Genomic DNA, 23,280 nt, shown 5'->3' on the forward strand with positions numbered 1-23,280 from the left:
AGTGTCCTGGCCAATATTTATCCCTCAACCAACATCACTAAAACAGATTATCTGATCATTTATTTAATTGCTGTTTGTGGGACTTTGCTGTGTGAAAATTGGCTGCTGCATTTCCTACATTATAACAGTGACTATACTTCAAAAGTACTTCATTGGTTGTAAAGCACTTTGGGACATCCTGAGATTGTAAAAGGCGCCGTATAAATGCAAGTTCTTTCATCTTCCCACCTGTGGAGCCTTCCCCACCCACATCCCAGTGCATGCCCTAGTGTTTTCTGACTCAGGCCTCTTGTGCATGATCCCCTCGCTGTGCTCCATAGGGGCAGAGCCTTCAGCCATCTTGGTTCTAGTTTCTCAACCTCCCTCCCCAGATCCCTTGACCACTGCCTTCAAAACCTTATTCGAAACCTCTCTCTTCGAAGTGCCCCATTTCCTAAAAGCGCTGCTCCCTCACTAATGCATCAGAGTGTCGGCCTAAATTTTGCACTCAACTTGTGTTGTGGAGCTCAAACCCACGAACCTTCCGGCTCAGAGACACCAACTGAAGCAAGGCGACAGTGATGGCATTAAGCCCGCATTGAGGTGCAGTTCCACTGGCTTGGTATCAGTCCAGACCTGTTTCTGGGCCCAGTGCCCGAATCAGGACGGAGTCTTGCTCCACTACATTCTGTAGTCACGTCAGGCCGTGACTCCAGATATACTCTACAGCTTTAGTGCACCGAAGCTAAGGTTGCAGCGTAAATGCATCTTGAAGGGTTAATGTACTGCGTTAGCCATTGTACCAATGTTTAAACAGAACCTTATACAGCTATTTGTTGCATGAGCAGTAAACATAGCAAAACACGGTGGTGGGACATGCCGTCTTTCTTTATATGTCTGTACAGCTGCTCCTCAATAGTCATTATAAATGTTGGAAGAAACCACATGGAATTTAATGAGGACACCGCAGCCTGCTGGAAAGGATATTGTGTGGACATTTTCACATTCGTCACCCAGATGGGCACCAACTACACTCCGCTGGCAAGAAAGATTAAAACTCGGTAGTATGAACGGTGGCCTGAAGGACCATCGTAGTTTTTGATTAGAGTGTCACAGGTATCGTGTTTAACAGCACAGTGGCCAACGGGATTCTTGATGTTGGCTAACTGTGCAGTGCAAGTTCTCCTCTACTTCATGCAAGGGGTTAACTCAGGATACTCCAATGTAATGAGTACACAAGACAGATTGTGGTTTGCAAATAATGAGCACGGAGGAGGACAATTTTGAAACAAGTCACAATGTTGCAATTTCATTTTCTACTTCTGTTTCAGTCACAAAAACTATTCGCAACAGGTTTGTGATCGCAGTAGATTTTTAAGTCCTGCATTCGTACATTTCTGTTTCCCCCATCCTCACTCCCGTGACAGAAAAAGCTTTGGTGGCATTTATTTTCCTGTTGATTTTCCCTCCCCGCCCTCACCCTGGGCTACTTTAAATTCAAACTAAAGAAAAAGTTGTCGCAAAACCTAGGTCGGTAATACTTTGATCTCAGTTGGAGGTAAGCCATTGAGAGTTACAAGAGATTGTCAAAGAGGGACACTTGTAAACCATCAACAGCTCCAAGGAATTCGCTGCTCCCTGGGCCAGCCATTTTTTTTCTGCGATTTCAGCTCACGTACCTTGTCACTGAATCAAATCCTAAACAATAGTGATAACACTGCTTGGATATCAGGAGTAGCTTTGTTACTGTCACGATCTTACATGCAACTAAATTAATTTAACAATATTAAATACTTTTTTCTTTAAAAACCTCTTTTCTTCCTTATTATTTCTTTCTTTCTTTCTTCTGCACGTGGAATTGTAGAATGTTAGAAGAGGCCATTCTGCCCGAATCTCTGCAAGTGCTTTTCTTCACATAATCTGCCCAGCCACATGCTCCTGTAAAACCAGTTCACGGCATTTATGGCTCTTGGCCCTATTTGAGCTTGAACTCTTTATTCGAAATCTAGATAACAATCTTACCTGTTCCCCTTGCCTCTTCCATGCTTCCCCTTCGTATTCGAGACCAGTCCCCAGTTGTGTCAAAACCGGCTTGAACATTACGGGTTAGATTTTCCTCTTTTGCACTTGGGTGTTAAATAATCACCTGGGCGGAATGGATAGAGGAAAATCAGATGGGGAGGGTCAGTTGCTTGTAACAGAGCCCCCCCCCCCAGTATTCTGTTGATTTTAATTTCATGTGCTCAGGCGGGCTGCATGGCCTGATTCTCCTCCATACGCTCTGCCCAGGCGGTTGTCTAACGCCCAAGGACAAAAAAGCAAAATCTGCCCTTACTTTGGTATTTTGCATTGAGTGGCACCTCAAGAATGTAGTCTCGCACCGATTGCAGTTATACTGCATGCACTGTAATCACAAGAGTTAAAGTTTGCCGGCATAGGCACGATGGGCCAAATGGCCTCCTTCTGTGCTGTATTATTCTATATACAACCCACAGAGTCAGTAAGGCATTACTAGCACTTACATTCACTAGAATGGTATCAGGGATAAGTGACTTCAGTTATGTGGAAAGACTAGAGAAGCTGGTGGTGTTCTCCTTAGAGCAGAGAAGGATAAAGGGGGGGATTTAATAGAGGTGTTCAAAATCATGAGGGGTTTTGATAGTGTGGATAGAGTGAAACTGTTTCCACTGGCAGGAGGGTTGGTAACCAGAGGACACAGATTTAAGATAATTGGCGAAAGAACCAGAAGGGAGATGAATTTTTTTTAAGCAGCGAGTTGTTATGATCTGGAATGCACTCCCTGAAAGGGTGGTGGAAGCAGATTCAATAGTAACTCTGAAAAGGGAATTGGATACATACTTGAACAGGAAAGAACAAGGGCCGTTCAGCGATGATGTCAGGAAGCTTCTTCACACAAAGTATAATGGAAACCTGGAACTCTCTCCCCCAAAAAGCTGTTGAGGCTGGGGGTCAATTGAAAATTTCAAAACTGATATTGATAGATTTTTGTTTGGCAAGGGTATTAAGGGTTACGGAACCAAGGCGGGTAGATGGAGTTAAGATACAGATCAGCCATGATCTAATTGAATGGCGGAACAGGCTCGAGGGGCTGAATGGCCTGCTCCTGTTCCTATGCTCTTAAGTAGTGTTCTCCCCTCCTCTCCCAAAGGCATAGCACGTGCTGAGGTACAGTTCCATGGGTGCCGGCAGCTCTTGGGTACTTTGCCCTGGTGAACTATTCTTAAATGTAGCAATCAGAAGCAGGCAACCTGTCTGAGGGGGCCCAGTTGTAGCAGCCCAACCTCTGCCGCGGGTGAGACCAGTTAACTCAGTGCAGATCTAGCACCTTCTGGTTTGCATGGCTTTAGTGCTACACCGGAAAGGGTTTGTCCCACTGGGCTATCAGTGGAGCTGAGAACATAGTGTTTATGGACAGTACAGGTTTCTCCCACTTGGATCAAGTGGCGCCAATATGATTAAAATGCAGCAAACGTTGCTGCTGATTTACTAGTATTAGTACTTCTGTAATGAGACACAGTAGACCACTGACAGGCAAGCATTTCCTCATCCATTAAATCTAAGACTGGTGAGACCCATTGAACCCATTTAGAAAGTAATACTATAATTCAGATTAGTAATATATAGTCTGTTAATGAGATTCCATTCCTGTTGCAGGCATTCAGAAGCTGGGTTCAAACAGCCAATAATAATCCAACCTGTGATAGCATTCCCTTTCATGTACTTCAGTCTTAAAATAAGGTTGAATATAGTCAAGAAAGACAAGAGTAGGCCTATAGGAATGGACAAATGGGTTCACCTATAAACTACGTAAATTATAGTTTTAGATTATTTTTCTAAATACATGTATATTTATATTTTAAGAAGATTTGCTTTTGACAATCTTGAACAATTTCAGACAGAGTTTAATTCTTTAAAAAAGCAGGTGCCCAAAAGCGTGGTCAAAGAGGTAGGTTTTAAGGAACATCTTAAAGGAGGAGAGAGAGGTGGAGAGATTTAGAGAGGGAATTCCAGAGCTTAGGGCCTAGGCAGCTGAAGGCACGGCCGCCAATGGTGGGGCAAAGGTACCAGAATTGGAGGAGCGCAGAGATCTCAGAGGGTTGTAGGGCTGGAGGAGGTTACAGAGATAGGGAGGGGCAAAGCCATGGAGGGATTTGAACACAAGGATGAGAATTTTAAAATCGAGGCGTTGGGGGATCAAACAACAAGAACTGGCATTTAAATAGCTTTGCTGAACACCTCCGCTCTGTCCGCAATCGTGACCCTGACCTGCCAGCTGCTTGCTATTTTAAATCCCTGTCCCACTCCCACTCTGACCTGTCTGTCCTCGGCCTCTTACACTGTTCCAATGAAGCTCGAGGAACAGCATCTCATCTTTCGTTTGGGCACTTTACAACCCTCCAGTCGCAACATTGATTTCAATAACTTCAGATCATAACCACTGCTCCCATTTTTTCGGCCAGCCAGTGATGGTAATGGTTCTGCTGTTGCCATTCACAGCTACTCCTGATCAATCTTTTGTTTCTTCACCCATCCCATTATCACCCACCTTGCTTTGCACCATCATCCCTTTTGTCATTTAATCACTCTTGTCCTTTACTCTATCACACACCTTCTATTTTGTTATTTCCTCCCTTCCCCCCCCCCCTTTCCCTGGCTTTGTACTTGCGTAAAAACTTTAACCCTTTAACATCTTCCAGTTCTGATGAAAGTTCTTCGACCTGAAACATCAACTCTATTTCTTTCCCCACAGATGCTGCCTGACTTGCTGAGCTTCTCCAGCATTTTCTGTTTTTATTTCAGATTTCCAGCACCCGCAGTATTTTGCTTTTGATTTGGCATTTAAATAGTGCTTTTAACATAGTAAAACGTCCCAAGACACCTCACAGAGGTGTAAAATAACTGTTGACTTGTAGTAGGAAAAGAGGTAGCGAGGCAGAGGGGTTTGGAGAGAGAGTTCCAGATTATGGAGCCAAGATGGCTGAAGGGTCTGCCATCAAAGATGGTTTTGCTTTACCATAAAATTAATTGAGAGTGAACAGCAACGCATTACAGCTCCACTGTGATATCCCATGGAGTACTAGGCCGTGCTTTCATAGCCACAGATCCCCAGCCTACTTCAGCCCTGCCATCGTGGGAGGCATCAAGCAGAAGCCAAGTGTTTGCCCATAGGGAGAGAGAGAAAGTCAAAAAATGAGCCATTCTGCTCTGCTCATTTGCATCTTGTAGCAGCTGGTAGGGACCTGGTTGCAAGTTTTTTTTTTATATTCATTCTTGGGATGTGGCCATCGCTGGCAAGGCCAGCATTTATTGCCCATCGCTAGTTGCCCTTGAGAAGTTGGTGGTGGGCCTTCATCTTAAACCACTGCAGTCTGTGCAGTGAAGGCGCTGCTACAGTCACTTAATATATTTAAGAAGGAGATAAATAGATTTCTATTCACAAGGGGTATGGGGAGAGAGCAGGAATATGGTATTGAGATACAGGATCAGCCATGATCATATTGAATGGCGGTGCAGGCTCGAAGGGCCGAATGGCCTACTCCTGCTCCTATTTTCTATGTTTCTATGTTTCTATAACAGTGCTGTTGGGAGGGAGTTCCAGGACTGTGACCCAGTGACGATGAAGGAACGGAGATATGCATCCAAGTCAGGATGGTGTGGGGAACTTGGAGGTGATAGTGTTCCCATGTGCCTGCTGCCCTCGTCCTTCTAGGCGGTAGAGGTCATGGGTTGGGGAGTTCTTGCCTGTCCTCTCATGGAGTAATAGTGAAAGATCAGAGAAAGAACTACAGGGGGAAATGAAGAGAGAATATAAATACCTTCAAAAATAGATTAGGAGAAACGCAAAGAATTGCATTTGTTATTGTGGTTAAATAGACCAGTTAAACTACATATTGTATGATAAAGCAAAGTAGTTCCAGATACTCCTCAATGTAGAATATGAAGTAGACCTCCAGTGTGAGGCGTCCAATTGCAATTTAGAGAATATACAACAAGAACAGCCCAAGGGGGAGCAGGCATCACACCACCTCAGCTTCCCTAACTTTTAAAAGTTCTCACATGATGCAACTTTGATTTTTTTCACCTTGTGAATGTCAGCAGAGAGCTGCTTGTCCTGTCGACTTTCTAACATTAAAATTTAACCGGCATTCTAATGCAGTTGAGTGGAGCTTTGCACTTGCCCAGAGCCCGTCTTTTCCCGACCAGAGAGCAATGTCGGTCTGGCGGTATAACTCAGATCTACCAGCCCTGCCTCACTCTTGATCAGGTAACAGCCTCAAACTAGGGTTGCCAGCCCTCCAGGATTGTCCTGGAGTTTCCAGGAATTGAAGATTAATCTCCAGGACACTGCTGCGAGCAAAATCATAGAGGCGTTAAAAAAATTCTGGGTTTTTTTCATTTTCTTCGAACACTTCAGTTTATTAGTTATGAAAATATTGGAGATGGAGAATAAAGGATGTTTGACAGGACAGTCAAGAATCATCCAATTGGTTAATGAAGAGTCCTTATGCTTTCCAATTGGCCATGGGAAGGCGGGGCATCGCGAGGATGGACGTGTTGGGCGACCAACAGCGGGAGTATGGGGGCGGGACGGTTGGAGGCAGGAGATCATGTGATGAAACCTCCAGGAATACATCCAACCAGAGTTGGCAACCCTACCTCAAACTGCTATTTGTAGAATAACTGTGCCTTTAAAGCATAAAAAGGTCATTTTTTTCCTTTTAATTTTGATACAGTGAGGCTACTGTAGCTCTGAAGAGGTTAACAGTTTGCTCCCTCTGGAAATCATGATGTCAATTGAATTTAGAATAAATCAGTTAATCTCGTTTAATCTTTTGCCATGTGTTTCTAGTTATTACACAAACTCAGATGATTAATTTGTGTGATTTCAGAAAATCCCTTTTCCTCATTAAATAATTTATTGTATCTGATGTTGTTACTGCAGAGAGACTGAGTTCAAGTTCCCTTCTCGATTCTAATTCACGGAAACCGAAGCTCAAATTTTGTTTTTAAGTTATTGCAGTGAACAGTGAGAGCTGCCACTTAAATCCTAAGCTATGCAGCCACAACAGCCACCATGCAGTAACCACATCTTTTTTTTATTTTCTTTAATTTGATGGCATTCGCTAGCTGTTGGCTCGAAAAAGCCTTTCAATTAAACCACCCCACCAGTGGGGTGGCGAAGTGGGGGGGGGTTGGGGGCGCGGGTGGGCGAAGGGAGGTAAAACGGCTCTGAAAGGTCTTCACACGTGTACATTAGATTTAGAAGGCTCCCAGAAGAGAGATAGGATTTCTGTCATATTACAACTCACGCATTTGAGAAGTAAATTTTGCCATGTTTGTGTGGGAATTGGACAGGCTCAGTTGTAGTAACGGCTGCCACACACACACACCCCGCCCCCCCCACACACACACACACACACACCCATATGCCAACACACATACACACACCCCCACACACACACCCACACACATACGCCAACACACACACACACACACACACACACACATATGCTCAAAATCATGAAGGGTTTAGATAAAGTAAATAAAGAGAAACTGTTCCCATTGGCGGAAAGGTCGAGAACCACAGGACACAGGTTTAAGGTGATTGGCAAAAGAACCAAAGGCAACATGAGGAAAAACCTTTTTACACAGCGAGTAGTTATGATCTGGAATGCACTGCCTGAAAGGGTGGTGGAAGCAGATTCAATCGTGGCTTTCAAAAAGGAATTGGATAAATACTTGAAGGGAAAAACTTTTCAGGGCTACAGGGAAAGAGTGGGGAAATGGGACTAACTGGATTGCTCTTACAAAGAGCCAGCGTGGGCTTGATGGGCCGAATAGCCTACTTCTGTGCTGTAATTCATTCTATGATTCCATGCCAACTCACACACCAAAACTCACACACACATACACCCAACACACACTGACACACGCACACATATACACACCAACACACACACACACACAAACGCACACATACGCTAACACACACACAGGCCAACACACACACACGCCAACACTCACACACCGACAAAAACACATACACCAACACGCACACACTACATACATGCACGCATACTACACACGCACACGCACACAACGCTGCAGGTCTATGCCATATTATGCTTCTTAAAGACTGCATCTCTGAATGGAAGTAAGCTTAAGCGGCAGATGTTTGTCTTCTAGCCTCTTGCTTTGTACTCTTTGTGCAGACGATCTGGATCCACTGAAGAAATAATCAGGGGAAAATTGTATCAAAATGTTCCATTCCACACCACTGACATCCTCCATCTTAATGAGCACAAAAATTGATTAATAAACATATTTTAAAAGGAATGAGTTGATGGGTAATGCTGATACTGATTTAGAACAGAAGCATGGAGCTAAAAAGACCCCCCATACCTTCCGCAGACCCTCCTCAATTTGCCTCATTATCAAGGCTACTGATTTCTACCTTTCATGGAAAAGTGGATGAATCATGGTCCCCAAAACACTCGTAGAATTCCATGTAATAAAATGGATTTTGACTTATTCAACCATTGCAAAACAATGGCCTTGCTTATCATGCACTTCACCAAATTCATTCAACCTCCTGAGGGAAGATTCTGCAAAGTTCTTCCCTTCCTGTCCTCACCCACCAAAAGGTGAGTGTCAGCTTGGCTAAGTTAGCAGTACCTTCGAGTCAGAAGGTTGTGGGTTCAAGCCCCACTTCAGGATTTGAGCACAGACTCTGATCTGACACTCCAGTGCAGTACTGATTGCTGCATTGTCGGAGGTGCTATCTTTCAAATGAGATGTGAAATGAGGACCCATCTGCCTCTTCCACTGGACGCTAAAGATTCCATGGAAGTTCTCCCGTTTGCCCTGTCCAACAGTCTTACCTTCATCACCGCCACTAACAACAGATTAACTGCTCATTCACTTCAGTGCTGTTTGTGGGATCATGCTACGTGCAAGATGGCATTTACTTGCATGATGACAGACAGTGCACTTCAAAATAAATAGTAATTCATCCCTTTGAAATGTTTCTGAGAAACATGTTGTGGTGAATGTGAATCTTTCCCTCTAAGTGAAATTCTGGAGTATCTGTCAAACCCTATAATCTACATTCTTCACTCATCCTTTCCATGACTTGACACTTACCATTGTCCCACCAGCTCAATACCCTCCATGCTGCAGAGTACTTAACTGTGTATCTGAACCTGTCCTTCAATCTTCTTACTAATCAGGTTTTTATGGTTCTGTTTTCTAAAGGAGTTAATCAACATATCATTAAGTACTCTGCAGAGGTCCATATGTTCACTATGGGCTCATTAAATATGTAAACTCAGTGAATTTCTTTCTTCCATTGGCTACCAGTCATCTCTTGAAAATGTATGGCTTGCAATCAAAAAACCAGTAACACTACACTTTCATTGCATTTTGTATCATTTCCCTCTGTTTATTTGCTGTGGTATTCTATTAGCTTGTTTGTTAATTTGGTCTCCAGAATTCTTTGTAAATAGTATAGAAAGAAATAAATAACTTGCATTTATATACCACCTTTCACAGCCTCAGGACGTCCCAAAGCGCTTTACAGCCAATGAAGTACTGTTTTGAGGTGTAGTCACTGTTGTAATGTAGGAAACACATAAATACACCTGAAAAGTTAATATGTCTTTTTTTTTATTACAGATCCTGATGGACCTATTGTAGATTTCCAGCATTGCAGTTTTTCTTTTTGTCAGGTACAGTAAAATTTTGTTTCGCTGTTGGGAAAAAGCCAGCTTGCTGTGGTCTAGGAATAATGAGAGGCATTAAGAATCAAACCAACGGGCTCCCTCGATCAGACAGTTGGTAAAGGCAATGTGGTACTGAACCCTACAGACGAGGAAGATCCCAGGCTGGTCTGTGCTGAGTTACCAATCTCAACTGGGCTAGAATTGGAGGTGCTACAATAAAAGTCAACAGCTGTCCACAAGATCATTATTCAGTGACCTCTGCTGGAAAGTGCTCATGGAATGGGCTTGGCTGTGATTACCTCTCCTTTTCCCACTACGGCCTAAGGGCCGACTGACAGTATCTAGGCTCACACATGAAAAATGCCCACTTGGGCAAGGTATCGGAAGACAGGTGGGTCATGAGGAACGTGTCCCGATGCATTAGTGCCATCGGAAGTAAAGGAAAGAAAATTGGAGAGGATAAAGAATCAAACCTACTATGTGACACATGGCAATCCTCACAATAACCGATTTAGATGAACTTGTATTCCTTTAGCTGAACTACCATGGGAATAAAGTTCCACTTCTGTGCTCCCAGCCAGCGATTTTCTATCCACTAAAAGTAAAGGGCGAAAAATCACAGGCTGGGTAGAGCGCAATTCCACGATACGTTCTCACGCATGGCGTGAAGCGGAAATTTTACCTCCATGTTTCTTCACATATTTCCTTGAAATGCAAGTGAGAAGATTTTTTGTTTTGTTGAAAACTTATAACTTGATCTTTATAGGACCGGTGAGGAGAAGAAAAGATCCGAAAACTTTGATTGGGCAGCTCATCGCTACGGCTGCTCTGTGCTGGGTATCTGATTGGCTGGTTGTCCTTTTGGGGTTGACCTTGTCTGATGATGTCATTTGCCTTATAAGGCTGAAGACAAGTTGAAAAAAATAAAGAAAAGGGATAGTTTCAGTTCGAATTTCACCGGAGCATTGTAACTGGAAATAACGTCAGCACACGTCTGGCAAATTAGGAAGATTGTGTAATACATATTGTTGCTGTTTGTCCCACTCCACAGCAAGCTTTCTGTCATTCTCGTGTTACTCTGGACCATGTCTGTTGTTTTTTGTTAGCTTAGGGATTGCAAATATCACCATAAGATGTAATGCTACACTCCGCGCTAATCAATATCATCAGGGAATTGAACCAACGTTGGATCACTGGATGGCGTCCAGGAAAAAATGATCTCGATCCAGTGAAAACAGTCCTCACACTAGCAGTCTGTTCGCAAACCTGGCGTTTCATGGCTGCTGTTCGAAAATTTTCTAAAAACTGAATTAAATTAATGGGACGTCTTTGCAGTATGTAACGGCCGATGTTTTGTGAATAAATAAATTCTCCCCCTGGTCTCCTCAAGCCAGGCACCATCACCAGCTGGATGCTTAGGCAGAGACAAGGCAGTAAGAATGGCCCCACAGTGACTAAGTGTACCTTATCTTCACTCACTGCCATCCCATGCTGGGCTAAGATCAGGAGCTCATCACGGGGAGGCTTCATGGCAAAAATACATTTCTTTTCACCTCTTTGAATTATTCTGAAAACATTCATAAAAAATGGCCAATGCCAATTTATTGAGGAGAATTGAGCGATGCACTTCTTATAGGCTCATTTTCTTTGATAAAAGAAAGAACTTGTATTTATGTAGCACCTTTCATCTTCCAAAGTGCTCCATAGCTAATGAATTTGTTTTGAAATGTAGTCACAGTTGTTATGTAGGGAAAATGTAGGGAAAATGCGGCAGCCAATTTGCACACAGCAGGGTCCCACAAACGGCAATAAGATAAATGCACAGTCAATCTGTTTTAGTGATGTTGGCTGAGGGATAAATGTTGGCCAGGATGTCAGGAGAATGTCCCTGCTTTTCTTCGAATAATACCATGGGATCTTTTACGGCCACCTGAGAGTGCAGATGGGGCCTCGGTTTAACATCTGCCAGTGCAGCACTCTCTCAGTACTGCACTGAAAGTGACAGCCTAGATTTTGCGCTCAAGTCTCTGGAGTGGGACTTGAACGCATGACCTTCTGACTCAGAGGCGAGAATGCCACCGCTGAGCCAAAGCTGACACCTAACATATAACCAGAAACGCCCTGGTACCTCTCTCAAGTGGCACTTTTTCCATTTGCAACTCAAGTCAGCCAGTTATTGAAAAGAGGTATTATTGCCAAAGTTCCCACATGCAAATTTTCTAGCACTGCATGGTAATCAGGAGCTGATTATTCCCTTCCCTACTCAGAGGCACAGAGGCAAGTTGTAGCTTCCCTACTTCGACCATAGCTGAGATTAGCATAGACCCAGAATTGGAACTTCATGCCTTACATGGCACCTCATGGGCATTTACTACTGAGTTACCAAGGAAACATAGGGTTCATTATTATACTTTTTTAAAACCTATTATGAATTCCTATTGAATTTTGCACAGTTTACGTTTGCAAGCTGAGAAGCAGCAGTAAGTATCATAGCCAAGGTAGATGGGACAACTTTTGATGATGATGATATGCATTCTGGGATTATTGCCGGTGGCAAAGAGATTTATGCTGGCATGGCAATCAAGAGAGTCACTGAGATGTTCCCACTGAGGGAGCTTGGTCCTCACGAATAATAAACCCAGAAAAAATGGCTTTTTATAATTTCAGAGAGGTGAGACTCTACCATTAAATTTGGGAAGGGATGAAAAAGATCCTTGGAGTACAGGAATGAGATGTGGAAATCCTCTGGGAACCCTGCGTAACTGTTCTGGGTTGGTGGCTATAGGGGAACAATACTGGGAGTACATATCCCATCCAGGGACAGAGAAGAGCATTTACATTGCCAATTATTGGGCTATAGAGAAGGAGGAATGGAAGGCTCAGTTTATAATTGCATTGAGACATTTGTACCATACTTTGAGACGCACATGTATGTGTTGATTTGGATATCGGCCTGTGTTTATTTTGTTGATGTTTTGTAGCTTGTGATTCAATCTAAAAAAAACGTAATTTTAAAAATATAGTAATCCTACACTTGTATGCAGAAGCATATGGTAGAAATAAATCTGATATTTCCATACATTAGATGGTGTTAGTCTACAAGACTACAACAACTTGAGACCAGACTAATTGGCAGCCAGCTGTAACTGCGCAGTATTCTATCCCCATTGCAACTGGCTCCCCCTCAACACAATTACTTTTAAACAGACTTGCCAACACATCTTGTACAAATGTACACATTTTATACCGTAGCACCAATCATCCCAATTTCAGCTGCACAACAGTTAAGCTGATTAAAAACTACTGTCACAAGATTTACATTCTGCTTGGGACCAGCAAGCTATCTGTCATGTGCCAGTTTCAAATGCCTTTACTTCCCAAACAGTAAGTAAATCCTGCAGTGCATACAAGTTAACACATTGGCATTAAATGTTACACTAATAGGTACTAGACTGGAACCTAAAGTAACTAAGTTCCAGCACAGGCACGATGGACTGAATGGCCTCCTTCTGTGCTGTATGATGCTATGACTCGAAGTAGTTCAATGGCTTAGCTATTCTTCACTTATGTAGAGCACTTTGGAATGTTTTGTTGGGTTGAAGGCATGTTATGTAAGTTAAGCTGTTGTTAGTGGTTTCCATCTCTGCAAACTGTGGTTGAAAGTAACCTGATAGAATGAAGGTCTTTACCCTCTGCTGACTGTAAGGGTCTTGTGTAAAATAAGCCTGGGTAATCTTGCCCCACTTGTTACTGAGTGACAGTGCATAGCACAAAGTGCACTCACTACTAATTAGAGAGGGGGGGGGAAATCATTTTGATAGGTTGCTTGGGAGGAGGAGGAAGGAGAAAAGAAGTATTCTTTGTATGTGTGGTAATGCTTGCCTTAATTGTCTGCTTGGAAATATGGAGATGGAGTATAAAGCAGCTTGGATTTAGTCTGAAGCACACATGTGGCATCATAAGTGTGCCCTACATAACAAATCACCGAACTGCAGAAGTGATTTGTTGTATAAAGCATTTTGATGTGAAAGATGATATGCAGATGCAAGTATTGTTATTCTTCTTGGCAGTCTTAATCAGAGAAAAATAGCAGACTAATGCAAAAAGGGGGATGATGCTCTTAGTTTACGGTTAAAGCGCACCAGGGGTGTAATTATTAGCGTGAAATGAGCTGATAGCGAATCGGCAGCCCAATTTACACCATGCCCGATTTTCTTTTCCCTTGGACGCGGTGTAAAACCAGCTGCCAATTCACTAGGAGCCAGTTTTGCGTTACTGGCGTAGAACGATTTTCCTTCTTCCGCCTCCCCTCCCCTCGCTTGGTGAGGGCTGATTCTTGTTGGATGTGATTTAGGATTGCTTAATCTTGACATGACTACAAAAGGTGGGAAAATATTCCATCATCCAGTATTGATATATCTACACCTTGATGTGCAAATGTTCACTAAAAATTGGACGTAAATGATAAAAGACAATCTGGACAGTGGACTTAGGTCTCTTCTATGTTTGGAGTTCAGCGCTGATTTGGCAAATTCAAACAAATCTGATTATTTTCTTGACTTGGAATGCAGAGCAGGCAATAGCAGAAAATTGCCGATGTAACAACAAGTAGTGTAAAAATCACCCTTTCTACAGAGTGGAGAAAAAAAAGTTTAAAAATCCCTTTGGTCCAAAATCAGTGGAATACAAACTATGACCACTATCAAAGAGTAAGTGTTACTGGTGAAATGATAAGATGGACAAGGAAAGCAAGAAAAATGGGCCAGGTGAAGTCAAGTGATGAGTTGCTCCAACAACTTCATGACAATAAAAGCCTTGGTCCTTGTAGGCTCCAAACTCATTGAGACTCTCAAGGCTTTGACAGACACAGGAAAACTAGGATCAGCACAAAACCAAGAAAAAATACAGACAGAATTTTCCAGTCATGCATAAAAACGATGGGAAAATTCAGTCAATACCTAAAACCAAAGCTTACCCTCTGGTTCCTCATGCAATCCGCGATCCAGTAAACTTGCACAAAATCTATGCGCAACATAAACCACAAATGTGAAAACAGGAAATCTCAGGCTTTCTCTCAGGAATGAAAAAAAAAAGACAGGTTTCTATTTATATTCACTTGCATAACAACAGCGATTGGGCTTCAAAGTAATTCATGCACGTGAAGAGCTTTGGACTGTCCCTGAGAGGCATGATAAAGTGTTAAATAATGCAAGTTCTTTCTTAAATAATGCCTTATGACATCTCTCAGAAGTGTCTCAAAGCCTTTCAAATACAATGAATTTGTAGTAACTGACCCCACAATAGCAATATGAATGACTAGTTATAATCTTCTTCGGTTGTGTTGGTTGACAGAGTCGTGTTGGTCAGGGTTTCAGAGCAACTCTTCAAATAGTGTTGCGGGATCTTGGACACCAATCCAAATTAGCTGAACAGGCTGATGGTTTAATGTCTTATCTGAAGGACAGCACCTCTGACAATGGAGCTCTTCTTCAGTGCTGCCTTGATTGTGTGTATAAATCTGGAGTGGGACTGAACCCACAACTTTCTGACTCAGAGACGAAAATGCTACCAACACAATCTGCAAAGGAAGGTCTGCTCTGATTCATAGAGAAATCCAATGGGATTGAACAAATAGCGACTGTGGGGACATTGTAAGCAATGTTTTGGAGCACAAGCATCTAATCATACAAGAATGTCTCCAGGGGCAGTCTACCAGGAAAAAAGTGTTGCCAAGGTAAAATGGGCGCTTCCCATCAAGTCGCATGACGTAAGTTTCTGAGTGTAGTCATTTCTAAAAAAAGTGCTGTTGTGATTTGTTACAAGTAAGCTCCTTGTCCTGGGCCCATAAAAAAACTCCAGCCCCCGGGACTGTCTCTCCCCGCCCCCCCCAGACCTGATCTACCTGCCGTCTCAGTGTGGGAGCTGTCCAATTTCTCACCCTTCCACAATTGGCGAGCTGCAGTAGGGCACTCATTTGGTGCTGGTGGCATTTAATTGAGGCCGAACCCAAGTACGCTTCAGATGGGCATCGCTGCCACTCCACCGACTTTGTGCCCGTTTCGGCTGGAAGGCGAATTCTCCCCCCCACTCTCCCCTCCCCTTCCCCTCTCCCCCAACCATGGCTCAGTTCCGCACCGGGGTCTTGTCTTCATCAATTAATTGTAAACAATTTTACAACACCAAGTTATAGTCCAGCAATTTTATTTTAAATTCACAAGCTTTCGGAGGCTTCCTCCTTCCTCATTTACCTGAGGAAGGAGGAAGCCTCCGAAAGCTTGTGAATTTAAAATAAAATTGCTGGACTATAACTTGGTGTTGTAAAATTGTTTACAATTGTCAACCCCAGTCCATCACCGGCATCTCCACATCATGACTGTTCATCAATTAAGTCATTGATGGGAGCAAGTGAACACTTTATAAAATTGATACTGTTTTTTTTTAGTCGTATGCTCAACATTTTAAAGCATAAGCGATCCCAAAAATAACCCAAGAACTGGCAGAACCCTTACTACACAATAAACAGCTCTAACCCTGGCGGGGGGAGGCTGCAGTACGGTGATATAACCTGAAACTGAACTCATCCCAGAGAGCTCGAAAATAATCCTCGAAGCAAAACAGAAGTTCTAAAAGAGAGCCATAAAAACAATAAATGTCACTGCCCAAGATGTTTTTATGAGTATTATAAAGACACTAATGAATGGTTGCATATGTTGCATTATTTATACTTTGAGCAGCAAGCCAACCATAGCTCACTCATGAACATCTAAATCATGTAATCTGCTTAACCTTTTATTATCCTCCATTTGTAAGTCAAAGATAAATTGGCCCTTCATCTAATGATAAATGGTGACAGTTTATCCAGGAAATCATGCACCCTCTAGGTGTAGTCTTGTTTTTCTTTTCCTCCATAAAGATTAATGTATTATTGCAGGTTCTTTTTTAAAAATATCATGCACACTTATAGATACTACTGAAGAAGCATAAACATGTTGCAGTTTGGTGGCCTATAAATCTGTTTCATTTTAGCAATAATCATATATTCACTACATAATTATAATTCCAGGACTGCCTCTTGACTCTTGACAGCTTGGCTCAGTTGGTAGCACTCTCTCGCCTCTGAGCCAGAAGATCGTGGCTTCGAGCACCACTCCAGGACTTGAACATACAATCCAGGTGGATACTCTAGTGCAGTGCTGAGGGTGTGCTGCATTGTTAGAGCTGCTGCCCTCCAGATGAAAACCTTAAATTAAGGTCCCCTCTTGTCTGTTCCAGTGGATGTTAAAGTTCCCACGGAACTGTTCGAAGAAGACCATTGGTACCCTGGCCAATATTCCTTTCTCAGCCAACATGGTCATAAAAAGATTTCGCCGGTAGTCATGTCATTATTCTTTGTGGGATTTTGCTGTGCACAAACATGGCTGCCAAATTTGCGTACAAAACAAGTCACTGCTTCTCAAAGTAATTCACTGCGTGTGAAGTGCTTTGCTACATGATAAGGTCCTGCAGAAATGTAAGTCTTTATTTTGCTCAATTCTGTATCAACAAATGAAACAAAAATAAAGAGAAGTGGTTGGAGGAGTGGAGGGACTTGGTGTTTGATCTACAGGAAAGCTATGAAGGGACATGTGAGCTGCTTGTTTGTCATTCGATGTGGATGTTAATGGATCAACTTGTTATATTCCCACTTAAAAATAATTAAATTACAGCACTCTACAGCAGAACACAAATAATGGAGAAGTCAGATTTACTCTGAAATCTACCCATTCATATTTCATGATATCCACTGAATCAGAATGATACAGCACAGAAACAGGCCATTCAGCCCATCGTGCCTGTGCCTGCTCTTTGAAAGAGCTAATCAATTAGTCCCATTCCCCTGCTCTTTCCCCATAGCCCTGCAAATTTTTCCTCTTCAAGTATTTATCCGATTCCCTTTTGAAAGTTGTTGTTGAATCTGCTTCCATCCTTTCAGGTAGTGCATTCCAAATCATCAACTCACTGCCACATTTATTTTTCCTCATGTCACCTCTGGTTCTTTTGCCAATTACCTTAAATCTGTGTCCTCTGGCTAATGACCCTCCTGCCAGTGGAAACAGTTTCTCCTTATTTACTCTATCAAAACCGTTCATGATTTTGAACACCTCTATCAAATCTCTCCTTAATCTTCTCTGTTGTAAGGAGAACAACCTCTGATTCATAGCCGTCTTTCATAGAGCTTTGTCTCCTGTTGAGTTTTCCTGTCTCTGCTGGACACTTTTATGTTAATAGACCTGCTCAGATAACCATTAATGCAACGTTGCAATAATCGCCCAGTACGCTGAATGCTCGCACCATCCCAAGGGAGATGTAGCAAGGTGTCATTCTCCAACCCACATCTCCAGCGCTGGTCCAGTGAATCGTTCCCATGCCAAAGTGTTGCACTTAAATTCATATGTAGCATAACTGGAGATTGGTTGCTGCTCTGTTAATATAGTTAAGTGTAGACTTCTATTTAGTGGATAATATTGTGTTGCAACAAGACTATGTACTTAGGAATAGTTGACTGTGCACTAACCTTAGAGGCGGGGAAGAGAGATTTTTTCTCATTATTTCCTGCCAATTCCCAAAATCCCACATAATCCGGTGCCCAGAAAAGTTAGTTTAAGCCACTGTGTCATATGTAACCTGTAATCACAGTGTCTGTGGGAATCTGTATGGAGCTGCTTATAACGTGACAGGAATCTACTATCTCAGTAATATCTTGGTTAAGATTATATCTATGGTTATGGATTTAGGTTTGAGTCCCCGCAGTGGCTGAATCTTCAGTCTGCTAGTCACATACACAACAACCCCAATTTTATTAAAAGTTGGCATAAATTAGCACAACTTGTGCCCTCGAGCTGAATTGCTGCTCAGTGGTAATTAAGGCACAGTGAAAAGCTGAACATAAATTAAATTATATATTAACATGGCTCTCTACCACATCCTCTATCATATTGACAGAGTACGAGGGTGGGTTGTCTACTGCCAGGCCCCTGAGCTTTTTTTTATAACAAATGAAGTAAACATTTACTGCTCTCCTATAAAAAAGGAGACTTATTTCTTTAGGATCTTTGGAATGTACAAGGCTGGATGCAACCATTACGATGCATTGGGGCCGTTCCAACACTTAAAATATATCATGTACTATTCTGTCTCTCATACTCTTCAGTCACTTTCTCCAACAACCATCTTCCCGTTCTCTCTTGAATTTGCTGGCACTATGGGGACAGTTTTAACCTAACCCGCCCGTAGGGTTGCCAACCCCCCCAGGATTGTCCTGGACTCTTCAGGAATCAAGATCAATCTCCTGAGAGAAAAATCATAGGGGCATAATAAAAACAGTGTTTCTCTTTCATTTTCCTTAAACACTTTCATTTATTAGTTATAAAAATATTGGAGATGGGAAAAGGGCTGTTTGAATGGACAGGGCGGTGGGAGGTGGGAGGTCATGTGATGAAGCCTCCAGGATTACGTCCAACCAGAGTTGGCAACCCTACCAGCCCGTCGGAAAACTGACAAGATCGGATGCGATGCAGGTTTTCCACCCATTCGATTTTACTCTCCGTTTGAAGTCAACAGAGAGTAATATTGGACGTGGTGTAAAACCAACATTCCACCCAATCCCGTGGGTTTCCCACCCTGTGAGTTAGGTTAAAATCACCCCCTTTCTGTCATCAGTGCCTCTCTGGCATTCTGTTGCACATAGTCACCTCCCTCTATTACAGAAACGTCTCTTAGTTAAATGTTTGTTATAGTGTTGGTATGATTTGTGTTGGAAAAAAATATTTTGCACCACAAAAAATGTTCACTAAAATATTTGCCATGCCTTGCCTCAGACTAGACAGAAGATATTGCCTGTCTAAACAAACTGAAGTATGTTACATGGACCTGAGTATCCGCCACAGGGAGTAACAAACAATAACAAAGTTCTTTTAAAAATTAATTTTTTTAAAAACTGTCAATTTGAATCTGAACCATGTGTTACCTGCCTATAAACATGACCTGTTCTGTGGTGTTATCTTCTGAGATTTTAATCCCTTTGTCCATAAACAGGAACTCCTCTGTGATTAATTCCGCAAGTGTGCCTGATACTTTAATCAGATCAAGTTACATGCAACCTTGTGGTTGAATTAGGGGCAGTTTTAGTGTTGCAGCCACATGATCAGTAGACTGCCCAGCCCTAATACATGTGGGACCATTAATTGTTTTGACACCCATTAGTGAAAAGTTATATTTCCTTATTGCTTTGTTCTTCCCCGGGTAGTTGTTATTTTTGGTACTGGTTTGAAAAATCACTTGGAGCAATAAGCTCTTGAGTGACACTACCCTTCATTAATTCTTTAAATTACTTGCATGTTTAATTGTACCAAGGAAGTTTCTGTCCAACTACCTGACTCGTACCAAAGGTTAGGCTCAATTTGCCAATCTTGGCTTAGTGTTACCGTCAATCTCAACAGCACTGCTTCACTGTTTGTAAAGTTCAAAGAGTCTACAGTGACTACACCCTCTCAGGTGGATGTAGAAGATCCAACGGAACAATTTCAAAGAAGAGCTGGGGAATTCTCCCCGGTGCCCTGGCCATCAGGACATCCTGAGGTTGTGAAAGGCGCTATATAAATGCAACTTCTTTCTTTATGCAAGCTTTGATTGACGTTGTGTTCGGACATCTCTAAAGACTGTGGAATATTCTGTGGCCATTTCTGCATTACAGTATTAAAAGTTTGTGTGTGTTTTTTTGTGAATTTTACATTCATCAAACTGAGGCATATTAATGCTGAGAAACAGACTCCTTCCCTTTTCAGGCACCCAGTATCAGCATCAAACACTCCTAAGTCAGGTAGAGCAACAACAACTTGCATTTATATAGCGCCTTTAACGTAGTAAAAACATCCCAAGGTGCTTCACAGGAGCGCGTTATCAGACAAAATTTCACACCGAGACACATAAAGAGATATTAGGTGACCTAAAGCTTGGTCAAAAAGGTAGGTTTTAAGAAGCATCTTAAAGGAGGAGAGAGAGGCAGAGAGGTTTAGGGAGGGAATTCCAGAGCTTAGAGCCTAGGTAGCTGAAAGCATGGCTGCCCATAGTGGAGTAATGAAAATTGGGGATGCACAAGAGGCCAGAATTGGAGGAGCGCAGAGATCTCAAGGGGTTGTAGGGCTGGAGGAGGTTACAGAGATGGGGGGTGGGGGGTGAGGCCATGGATGCTAGATGCAGAGTAAAACTCCTCTGTTCTGCCCCAACAATGTGCCTCAACAGTCAGCAACAGGGGAAGATCCTCTGCTGCATTGGTCTGCACATTTCCATTTCCCACATCAGCTGCCCATGGCCTTTCTTAGTCAGATGACCAGTTTAATGCCAATTAGTGCTGAATTAGAGGCACTTTCTTTCCATGGGCCCCTGGCCAATATGAACTAGACTGAGCTTTGCCAGACTCATTTCACATAGGACCCTCGCAGCCAACAGACAGAGGAAACTTTCATATCGTCAGCCTGTGCTGGATCTGAACTTGGATTCCAATGGCAAAAGTTCCAGTAAAACACGAGCAAACACTTCAGAAGTTGCAAAATGAACTCTACTGACATTCTGGGTTGTTAGGGACTTCAGAAAAAAGACACCTCCATGTAGAGTTGGGCTTTTTTTTCCCAATTGATTCCGAATACATTCCAAAGAAGCTAGACTATGAGGAAATCCAGCAGATTATTCACATTATATCTTGTTAGACGAGTAAGAGAGTCGTTCTTTGAGAAAAGCAGTGGCATTTCTGGACCAGGATCAAACAGTAATTGATTAAGAATGAGCAAACTGGCTTTGGTTCAGATAGTTGAGTTTGCTTTAAGTCTGAAGGAAGCACATTGTAGAATGGGTCATATCAACGCTCATATCTCAAACTGCTAAGAAGGCCCAGATGAAAAGTATCCCAGGCTATTAAAAGAAGCAAGGGAGGAAATAGCGAAGGCTCTGATCATTATTTTCCGATCCTCCCCGGCTACAGGCATGGTGCCAGAGGATTGGAGGATTGCTAACGTTGTACTGTTGTTTAAGAAGGGAGAAAAGGATAGACCGAGTAATTATAGGCCAGTCAGTCTAACCTCGGTGGTGGACAAATTATTGGAATCAATTCTGAGGGACAGTATGAACTGTCATTTAGAAAGGCACAGATTAATCAAGGATAGTCAGCATGGATTTGTTAAGGGAAGGTCATGTCTAACTAACTTGATTGAATTTTTTGAGGAGGTAACAAGGAGGGTCGATGAGGGTAGTGCGTTTGATGTAGTCTACATGGAATTTAGCAAGGCTTTTGACAAGGTCACACATGGCAGACTGGTCAAAAAAGTAAAAGCCCATGGGATCCAAGGGAAAGTGGCAAATTGGATCCAAAATTGGCTCAGTGGCAGGAAGCAAAGGGTAATGGTCGACGGGTGTTTTTGTGACTGGAAGGCTGTTTCCAGTGGGGTTCCGCAGGGCCCAGTACTTGGCCCCTTGCTTTTTGTGCTATATATTAATGATTTAGACTTAAATGTAGGGGGTATGGTATATTGGTGAGATTTGAGTTTGAAGAGAGTAAAAGAAAAAGAATTTGCATTCATATAGGCCTTTCATGACCTCAGGATGTCCCAAAGTGCTTGACAGCCAATTAAGTACTTTTTTATTTGAAGTGTAGTCACTTGTAATGTGGGAAATGCGGCAGTCAATTTAGGCACAGCAAAGTCCCACAAACAGCAGTGTGATAATGACCAGGATACCGAGGAGAACTCCCCTGCTCTTCAAATAGTGCCATGAGATCTTCTACATCCACCTGAGAGGGCAGATGGGGCTTCGGTTTAACATCTCATCTGAAAGACCACACCGCCGACAATGCCGCACTCCCTCAGCACTGCACTGGAGAGTCAGCCTAGATTTTGAGCTCATGTCCCTAGAGTGGGGCCTGAACCCACAACCTTTTGACTCAGGGGTGAGAGTGCTACCTACTGAGCCATGACCGACTGACCAACAGACCGTCACACTCACTTGCACGCCACACCCACACACACCCCTGAATAATGTTTATCAGAGTGTTGCAAGTCTGTTCTTCGGGTAGGAAAGATCTCTGTGGTAATGGACAGTGCATATAATAAACTGTTGTCCTTGAAAGTGTTGTTTATCCTGTAGCTTTGAAAACTGAAACATTAGAAAGTCTGATGGCCTTTCCAGGCCACATCAGGACACGCGTTTATTTTTTGTCCAATCATTTATTTTTATTGGCTTGAAATCTTTACTGGCAACAGAACATCTTTGACAACAGTGGTATATTTTATACAGAGGCTCACACAGGAAATCATATAAACAGTGAGCTGCATGTCAATGTTCGTCACACTGTGGAAAAGGCTTTTCATACTTTGTTCCTTGTAACAGGTTAGCCTGGCAATACATTTATCACTTCATTGACTTAGTCTTCTCTCTGCTGAAATTTCCATTTCCCCTCTTTCCCTCTCATGCCCCCACCAATCATAAGTAGTCTATTCAACAAAGGACATAGTATGGCTAATGTTAGCTC

The 23,280-nt window shown here is 42.6% G+C and overlaps 1 long non-coding RNA gene across 1 annotated transcript in view; it reads left to right on the top strand.

Annotated features, from left to right (window-relative positions):
* LOC137340864 (uncharacterized) overlaps window positions 1–23,280 on the top strand; it is a 273,978-nt gene that overhangs the window by 220,871 nt on the left and 29,827 nt on the right. The window contains exon 2 of the long non-coding RNA XR_010966889.1: window positions 9,676–9,728. This is a non-coding gene — a long non-coding RNA (uncharacterized lncRNA). The remainder of the gene's footprint in view (window positions 1–9,675; window positions 9,729–23,280) is intronic.

This window comes from Heptranchias perlo, chromosome 22, assembly GCF_035084215.1.
Source record: "Heptranchias perlo isolate sHepPer1 chromosome 22, sHepPer1.hap1, whole genome shotgun sequence".
Classification (NCBI taxonomy): Eukaryota; Metazoa; Chordata; class Chondrichthyes; order Hexanchiformes; family Hexanchidae; genus Heptranchias; species Heptranchias perlo.